Source organism: Acartia tonsa, chromosome 1, assembly GCF_053477335.1.
Source record: "Acartia tonsa isolate MP-2025a chromosome 1, ASM5347733v1, whole genome shotgun sequence".
NCBI lineage: Eukaryota > Metazoa > Arthropoda > Copepoda > Calanoida > Acartiidae > Acartia > Acartia tonsa.
This window is the reverse complement of record NC_137260.1, coordinates 20,551,294-20,559,573: the sequence shown is the minus strand read 5'-3', so window position 1 is coordinate 20,559,573 and position 8,280 is coordinate 20,551,294. Positions and strand designations below refer to the sequence as shown.

The window sequence follows — 8,280 nt, the reverse complement described above, 5'->3', positions numbered from 1 at the left end:
AACTAAACCCGGCCTGCCTGTAAAGATTTAACCATGAGATATGTACGATAACAGTTATCACACAACCTCGTATTAGATTAGTTTTCAAAAATCACCAAATCTTTCAATTAAATCCTTCTATAAAAGTAACAGACAGCATGTCTGCCTGTTTGTAGCAAAGGATTTTACAACCGCTTGTTCTCCTATAAAGAGAAGCTTTTTTTATGCTCTGGTAAAGTGTATAACTATTCTTGAATTGTAATTGCTCCTTTGTTTTTCTTTTCAAAACTAAAATTTAAGTACGTGTATGTTGACTTCTCCCACTCATAACCTCATCCCTTAAGCGATCCAAGGGCCTCTAGGGGCATAGCTGCAAACATTCAAATTTTAAACATTACTCAATAGATGGATATTTTTAGAATCTGGATGTAAACGTTATCTTAAAATAAACAAATATTTAGAAAAGCCTTTTTCCATTTAATAGTAAAGTTTAGATAAAGAAAAAAACAGTGAAATTGATGTAAAATGTTTTAACAGTTCAATACTTCTCGGTAGCCCCTATTCAAATGTTGATAAAGCTAACCAAACCCTTTAACTTAACATAACAAGAATGGTACCATTGTTTAGAAGCCGAGTAAATAAAAAGTAATTTTATAGTTTTGTGATTATATCTGAGTTGGTTGAGTAGGTATAAAATACAGCTTTTGTATGCTTTTATATACAGTTGTCCGCTGATAAAGAAATAAAAAATTAACTATTGATTCAGTTTTTGATGGCGAGGCGGAGGTTCCATGGACAAAACGCACAGAAAAGGGATTAATCCTATAATTTTTGTTTAGGTCTTAAGGACATTTAAAAAAAAAAACTTTACTAGATAAGTTGTTTTATCATTGTTCAGAACTGGTTTTCATAAAGCGGAAATTAAATTAATTGTATGTGAAATGACTCATGAGAGAGATGTAAGGAAACTGAGCAAAAAAACTAATTTTCGTTTAAAACAGAGTAGCTATGCTTATAAGAATGATTCTGCATAAATTCGTAAAAAAATCAAGGCCACATTTTTTGCCTTTTTGTCTCTCTGTCTTAGCTCATTTTTTTGCAGCGTCGGATATTTCATCTAAAGAAATATGTTTTGCCCATCGAAAATTACAACTTTTTCCTTTTTTAATTGATAACAATTATAAAGCTTTATATTTTTGGAAAAAAAATATATTTTTGTTAGAGGCGTACACAGGTTTTTTCTTCGGTGTGTATTTCTTATGGAGATGCAGAACGAGTAGTCTAGCTTTCAAAATTTTAATTTTTAGGGTGGATTTGACAACCCTCTACTCATCTCCGTACGCTTATGGTATATGGCAAAATCTTTCTTTAATTATTATCCCTTCCTGAACTGTTTGAGCGAAGCCTAAATTCATGTTAATATACCTACATTCAAATATTGTAAATAGTCACCCCCTGCTTTTCAACTATTTTTACTACAACATTTTCTACAGAAAGGGTGTGTCTGTCTATACTTAGACTATTTTATGCCTTTTTATCAAAAACTTTAAACTTAAAAGCATATTTTTAAAAATTATTTCTAAGTATTAAAATTGTCCTTTGCTTTTATTAAAATGAACGATTTGCTTAATTTTACCCTACCACCCCAATTATGATAAACAAAGTTTCTCTTTTTAGATTTTTATTGATGCAAGAGTTCAGAAAATGCTAGTTTGAATTACTTTGTATTACTAACCCGCAGTAATTGTAAAATATAGAAAAGGCTTGCAGCAAGCTTCTTATCCCTAAAATGTTGATATTTTTTCATGTTTGGGGTTGATGTTTCTCACCCCTAAAAGTTGCTACTTTTTTGCTTTTACAAGTAAAGTAGGAGTGGGCTTTTTCTACAGAGATTTAGAGAGTGTTCAGTTTGTGAAAAGTTTAAACAGGTTTCATAGAAATAAAATTAGGTTAACCACACTAAAAATTTATCTGTATACCACATCAATAATAAACCAAGTTGTTAACATATCTTATTACTAATTACAAGCTTTTATGTGATTTTTCTATTTATCTTAATCTACCCGCAATGTATTGATTAGTACAATGCTTCCCTGTACTTAATAATTTAATGGTCATTTTAACAGATCTTTTTAGACTGATACACAGTCAAACAATTTTAATTCATTTTCAAATTACTTATTTTTAGCTTTCTTTCTTTTCCTTTAACTTTAGTCTTCTAATTGACTTAAAAGGTTTACTAGCGTAAAAGTGTCGTATAGATAGGATGAACTGATAACATTTTTGTCTTGTCTTTTTTGGACGTACATACAGCGTTAATACTCATCTTGAGGAAGCGTAGCTACTCTATAAATCAAGTTTGAAATAGCTGTTTTAAGATAGAATAAAATGATAACATTTTTGGATTTGCTTGCAGCCATAAAACTCATCTTACTCTACTACTCTAAAACTACAAGTTATTTTGTACTTATAATTTAAAAAAAGAGTAAATAAAAATATTTTCTATGAATTAAAAAGTTGACTAAGTAATGACTTTATAAATCTTTATAAGGCAAAGAAACTATAGATTTCTCATTTTTTCGCTTTCTGAAAATTTGCTGTGAAAAGTGCTGTTCATGTTAAAATTTGACTTTGCAAATAGCAAATACAATTTTTTGTTAAAAGTGATTATTTTGCTTAAAAAGGTCAGTAATGGGTTCCCAGGCTTTAAAACATTGAATATTAAATTAGGCATCTTTTAACAAGACTAAAAACAACTAAAAGATATTTGTAAATATAATACAAGAGGGCTCAATGAAATAGGGCATTGCATCTACTTTCATATAGATCTTATCTTTATTTTAAGTCGATATTCTACCCTTTAATTGCACGAGTTTTGTGTTGATGTCATTAAATCACTAGGTATATCATATGTTTTTTGATTTTTAACAACGAAAAGTTAAAAAGATATTTAATTGCTTATGTTAGGTTCTAATTTTTGCCATTGTTTATGAAAAAAAACATTATTTTGAAGGGCGTTGCTACAAAAGACCAACTCTACAAAAGACCAACGCCTACAAAAGACCAACTAGTCGGTTCTACAAAAGACCAACGCCTACAATAGACCAACCCTACAAAAGACCAACGCCTACAAAAGACCAACGACTACAAAAAATCGTAGAGCTGGAAGGTCTATAGCTGCAACTGGTGTAGCATCATATTTGTATTTATCAAATTAATAAATATAATGAATATAATGTATGCTTTAAATAGATTTTAAGCGACACAATTACAAGAAAAAAATTGTAATTATTTTTTTGTATCAATGTAATCAAATAATGGCTTGAAAATCTTCTAAATTTTAAAGAAAAAATCTTCCAATTTTAATGATATCCAATATGGCGATTAAAACACAAGGACAAAATTCAAAACCGAAATTTCTTTCTTGAATAACTTTGTCCACAGGCTGAATTTTAAAATTCCGTCCGACAGTTTGTCCAAAGTCTGTGTTTGCTACGTAACGGAATAGTTTCGAACCCGATACAACCTTGCTTTTAAAAAATTGACCCTTTTGTAGTTGTTGGTCTTATGTAGGTGTTGGTCTTTTGTAGGCGTTGGTCTTTTGTAGGCGTTGGTCTTTTGTAGAGTTGGTCTTTTGTAGGCGTTGGTCTTTTGTAGAGTTGGTCTTTTGTAGGCGTTGGTCTTTTGTAGAGTTGGTCTTTTGTAGCAACGCCTTTTGAAGCAACAATAAGAGTTAATAAAATTCTTACTTAAACAGGAAAAAGTACATCAAAAGTGCTTAAAATTATTCAATAAGTTCCTGAAAATTAACATATCTGTCAAATTGAATAAGGAAGCTAAAATTGATTTAGTCTCTAAATATCATATATAGATCAGGGGGGCATTTTCAAGGATGTGCAAGTAAAAGGTGATGAAATTGGCATAGGGATAAGACAATGGGATCAAGTTTCCGACCCCAAAATTTTTAATGAGAATTTTACCTTTGTAGCCAAATAGTATGAAATAATAAATAGTTTTTCTTTGAAAAGCTTATAGCACTTTCTGAATTTTTCTTCTTGTTCATTACCGTTTTGAAAATGATGCATATAGCCTTTAAAAATCTTTAAAAATTTTGGGGACTAGTGTACTAAACAGCCGCATATTCTTTAACCTTATTGTGTAGTAACATATGTATGTATTATATTGGCAGGTATCAAGTTAATATTATGAATATATTAGCCTCACTGTCAGTATAGGTATCAAGGATGTGTGTGTGTTAGAGGGTGTAGCATCACACTCAGGCATATTGTTGTGTTCGTTGCTTTGTCCTTAGCTTCTAGGGGCTTCACAAGAGGATCCCCCAATTTAGTTTTTGGTTCAAAAGAAAATTATAATTGGGTTTTTTATCTCATATCCTATAAATATTTCTTTAATTTCTCTCAAATGTTATAAAAACTTCTATTTGTTACAGCTATCTTCATTTTAATTATTTTCAACAAAAAAAATAATTTAACAAAATAGTAAACCGTCTAACTGCACCGTGCTCATCATAGATTGAATTTGTTCCACCTCTCTTCACCCATCACACATCATCATTTCTGAATAGCGGTGTGGGCTTAGGCAAGCTGAACCAGCGATCTAAACAATGATCTAAACAACAGGGATAAAACAATGGCCGATAAATTGATGCACTTTCCCATCCCCATTACCCCTTCTGTAGATTAAAATTGGTGGTTGAAACGTTTGAACACTCAACTTAATGAGCCAGCCATTAAAAATTCAATAAGGTCCCCAAAGTTGTTAATCTAACGAACAAGAAACATTAATATAAAACCAATATAATAAACAGCCCATTGTCCCCTCTCTCTCTTTCTAATAACACCTTTAGAATTGATTGAATTACATTGGACGGACAGGCGGACGGACATTTCGAATTATAGAGTAGCTTCGCTACTAAAAACAGTTTTCGTCGTTTCTGTTAGATCTGTTTGAAAAAAAGACTTTAACGCAGCAATAGAACGTTTTTTCCGACCTAAGATTTTTGTTTTGTGTCCGATTACCCAAAGTATTTTATTTTTCGAGTTTAATTTTTCTTTGGAGCCTTATATTACAATTTTTTTAATTACCGTAGACTTATTTTGATAATTTAGGCGAAATGTTGGTTTTCATCTATTTTCAAACAATAAGTTCTAAGTTTTAAATATGTTTTGCTTTTATGAACTCACACACACGAGATATTAATTCTACTAATTTGATCGGCAGAAGGCCCTATGCCTATAGTATTATCTGAAATCAGGAATGAGGAATATGTTGACGGCTGAAGTATGAATCAAATGTAAAACAACAACTGTTTGTCGTGCTTGAGTCCACTAACTTAATTCTGAATACAGTCTCTCCTCAGTCTGCATTCATAAAACCAAGTAGTCTTTATAAAATTTTCTGTTAACATATTTATATAGTTCAGATGTAATCGAAATATCGCTATCTCGATAATAAGGCAGTCATGACAACTTTTTCTTAATAATGCCATAGTTGACAAAATAATTTGAAAACATTATGTTGATAAAAGGACAGCCATTTGATTGGAAAAAAAACATTAAAATTGCATTTTATTTGAATTCTGACAATTTTCATTATATTAATGTCGACACTGTGCTATTAAATTGAAGTGGTCATGACTGTCAAACTTTGACAGAACATTTTTCTCGTGACATTGTTATAAAATAACGATATAAAGATTTAATTTAGAATTTACATTTTAACTTAGAATAAAAGCTTATCTATCTATAATACAAATCTATTATAATTTAGTTTACAGATCCGTAATCCCTGTAAATAGAATTAAGCGTTTTTGTATATTATATTTTTTCCTGAAGCTTATATATAGATTTTCATTATCGTTGCAGTTAAATTCAAGGAATTTAATATTCTTAAAATTTTGAAGATTTTTGTTGTTATTTTTAAAAACCTTGAATATAAGCGTTATGAAAAGATTATTCAATATTGAATGCACAAGCACATTGTAACAATTAGTTTCATGTTAAATTTTTTTTTTACACAATTTTAAAAAGTTTATTTGGAAAGTTTCAATTTTTTTTTTGGGGGGGGGGGGAGATGGGGAGATTATTCCAAAATTCTTAACAGTTCAAATATGTACCCGTGAGAATGTTGCGCCGTATTTTGTAAAGTAATACTCATTCACAGCTGGCTAAAATAATTATAAGAAGCTTTACTGTAAAGGAGAACCATGTCGGTCGAATGGTTAGTGGGATCTTAAGCTACAGACATACACATAAACTTCCTGTTACTTTTATATTTGTATATGTTTGCTGGAATCAAGGATAAAGGAGATGCATTGTGAAAAGTTAGCCTTATTAATATGACGTGTAGACTTATGCAGGGATTATACACTGACCGATAAAATAATGCACATCCATATGATGATACACAAAATTACCCCATCTGTAGAGTAGCCAACCAATCAAAAAAAGTCCCCAAAGTTGTTAGCCAACGAATAAAGAAAAGTTATTATAAAACTACTAACTTAAATAAACTGTCCATTGTCTCCTCTCTTTCTGAGACGTTCACCTGTCTTATCCCTGGTGGCTGGCAAAGATAAATTCTCCTAATTTGAATGTATCAGCTAACACCATCTGCAAAAATATCTCCTTTCTACCAAACAACCAAAAAACTTTTTTTTTGTAATATTATTAAGGTCAATTTTATCTATTAGTAAAGCAGGAATAAAAATATGTAAGATAATATTTAATATTAATAAGACAATGAAATAAATTTTCTATAAGTAAATAGGTAACAATCATTTTAAAATAAATTTTTTTTTAGATATGAATAATTTCATAATTTTTAGTAATTCCAAGGCATATTGGTTTAACATTAAGCAATTTATTTTTAAATTTACATATTTAAGTCAAATGAATACATGGACAGACAGAAAAGACCACCACAAACTTTTAAAAGTATTTTTTTTTGTGAAAATACCATTGCCTAGTTGGTAGGTAATGATATACCTACTATAACATTTTTACAATCCCAATAAAATTTAAAATTCAGATATCTAAAATCTCATTTTTATTAAACATTATTTTACGTTTAATAATCTTTAATTCTACTTTCTGTTAATAGAAGACCAGAAGAAACACTACATTGCTTGCAACTCTTCCAATATTGTATTGCTTTATTTCTTGATCATCGGTTACGCCCCTAGAGTCTAGGTGCACTCAAGCGGGTGGGGGGGGGGGGGAAATCGACCCCTGTCCCCACTTTAGGTTTAGTTTCCAAAAGAAAAGAAAAAGATTTTTTGTGGGAATGGGTAAATTTTTTTAGGGCCGACTTCTCGTTGGTGGGTGATGGCACCCTCCCCTAAAATGATCATTAACCTTACCTGGATCTATGAGAAGCTACATTGTAATGGAGAACCATATCGATTCATGGCTAAAATAAACAATTTGCTTTTTTGCAAAAACATGATTTAAACATACTATACTTTGTCTGAAATTCAAGTCAAATTGCATTACAAGAGATTGCAAAGATGGATTTAATTCAATTGTTAAAAAAACTTAAATTTGATTTTAATTGCCAATTATATTTTTCAATACTTAATATCATATAGACCGCGGATATCAAAATGAAAAATTGTAGGACCGTAAGCTAACAAAACTGGTTTTATTTCATCATTTTTTTATTTCAATATTCATGGAAAACTGTCTGCAATTCGATGCTAAACATAATTTTTCAGTATGGCTGAGAACCGGTTACAATCAAACGGATATCAATCGGTTTCGAAGCCACACTGGAAAGTTTATTCTTATAAATTAGCTGGGACGTTTCAAATGTTACAGATTAGCCAGAAATAAAGAAAGTCATAAGCTAAAATCATAACTTATATGTATACTAGTAGCTTCGCCCCTAGCCTCTAAGGGCTTTGCCCCAAGAGATGATAAAAAAAAGTTAAGGTGAAATTTGTAAAAAAAAAAAAAAAAAATTAAGAAGGACCAAGGAAATCTTCTACAAAGAAATGACCAAGGATATCTCCTACAAAAAAAAAATGGGGGAGGGATTTTTTTGTTTTTTGGGGGGTTGGGGGTGTCCAACCTCCCAAGAAAATAGCCTAAAACCACCACAGGACCAGTAGGTATATTCCCTGAAGAATAGAATCCGATCGGTTCAGTGGTTACCGAGATCTTAAGGTTTAGACGGACAGACTGACAGACATCAAGCTACTTTGTATTATAGATGAAGATACAACTTAAAAACCTTTTGATCTCTTACACAAAAATTTGCATAAAACGTGAAAGCATAATG

General features: G+C 30.8%; 1 long non-coding RNA gene across 1 annotated transcript; it reads left to right on the top strand.

The window, feature by feature from the left end:
• The first annotated feature begins 2,995 nt into the window (after positions 1-2,995).
• Positions 2,996-3,693, top strand: LOC145332550 (uncharacterized). The gene is made up of 2 exons (XR_013884199.1): positions 2,996-3,148; positions 3,255-3,693. It is a non-coding gene; the product is annotated as an uncharacterized LOC145332550 (long non-coding RNA).
• The last annotated feature ends 4,587 nt before the right edge of the window (positions 3,694-8,280 follow it).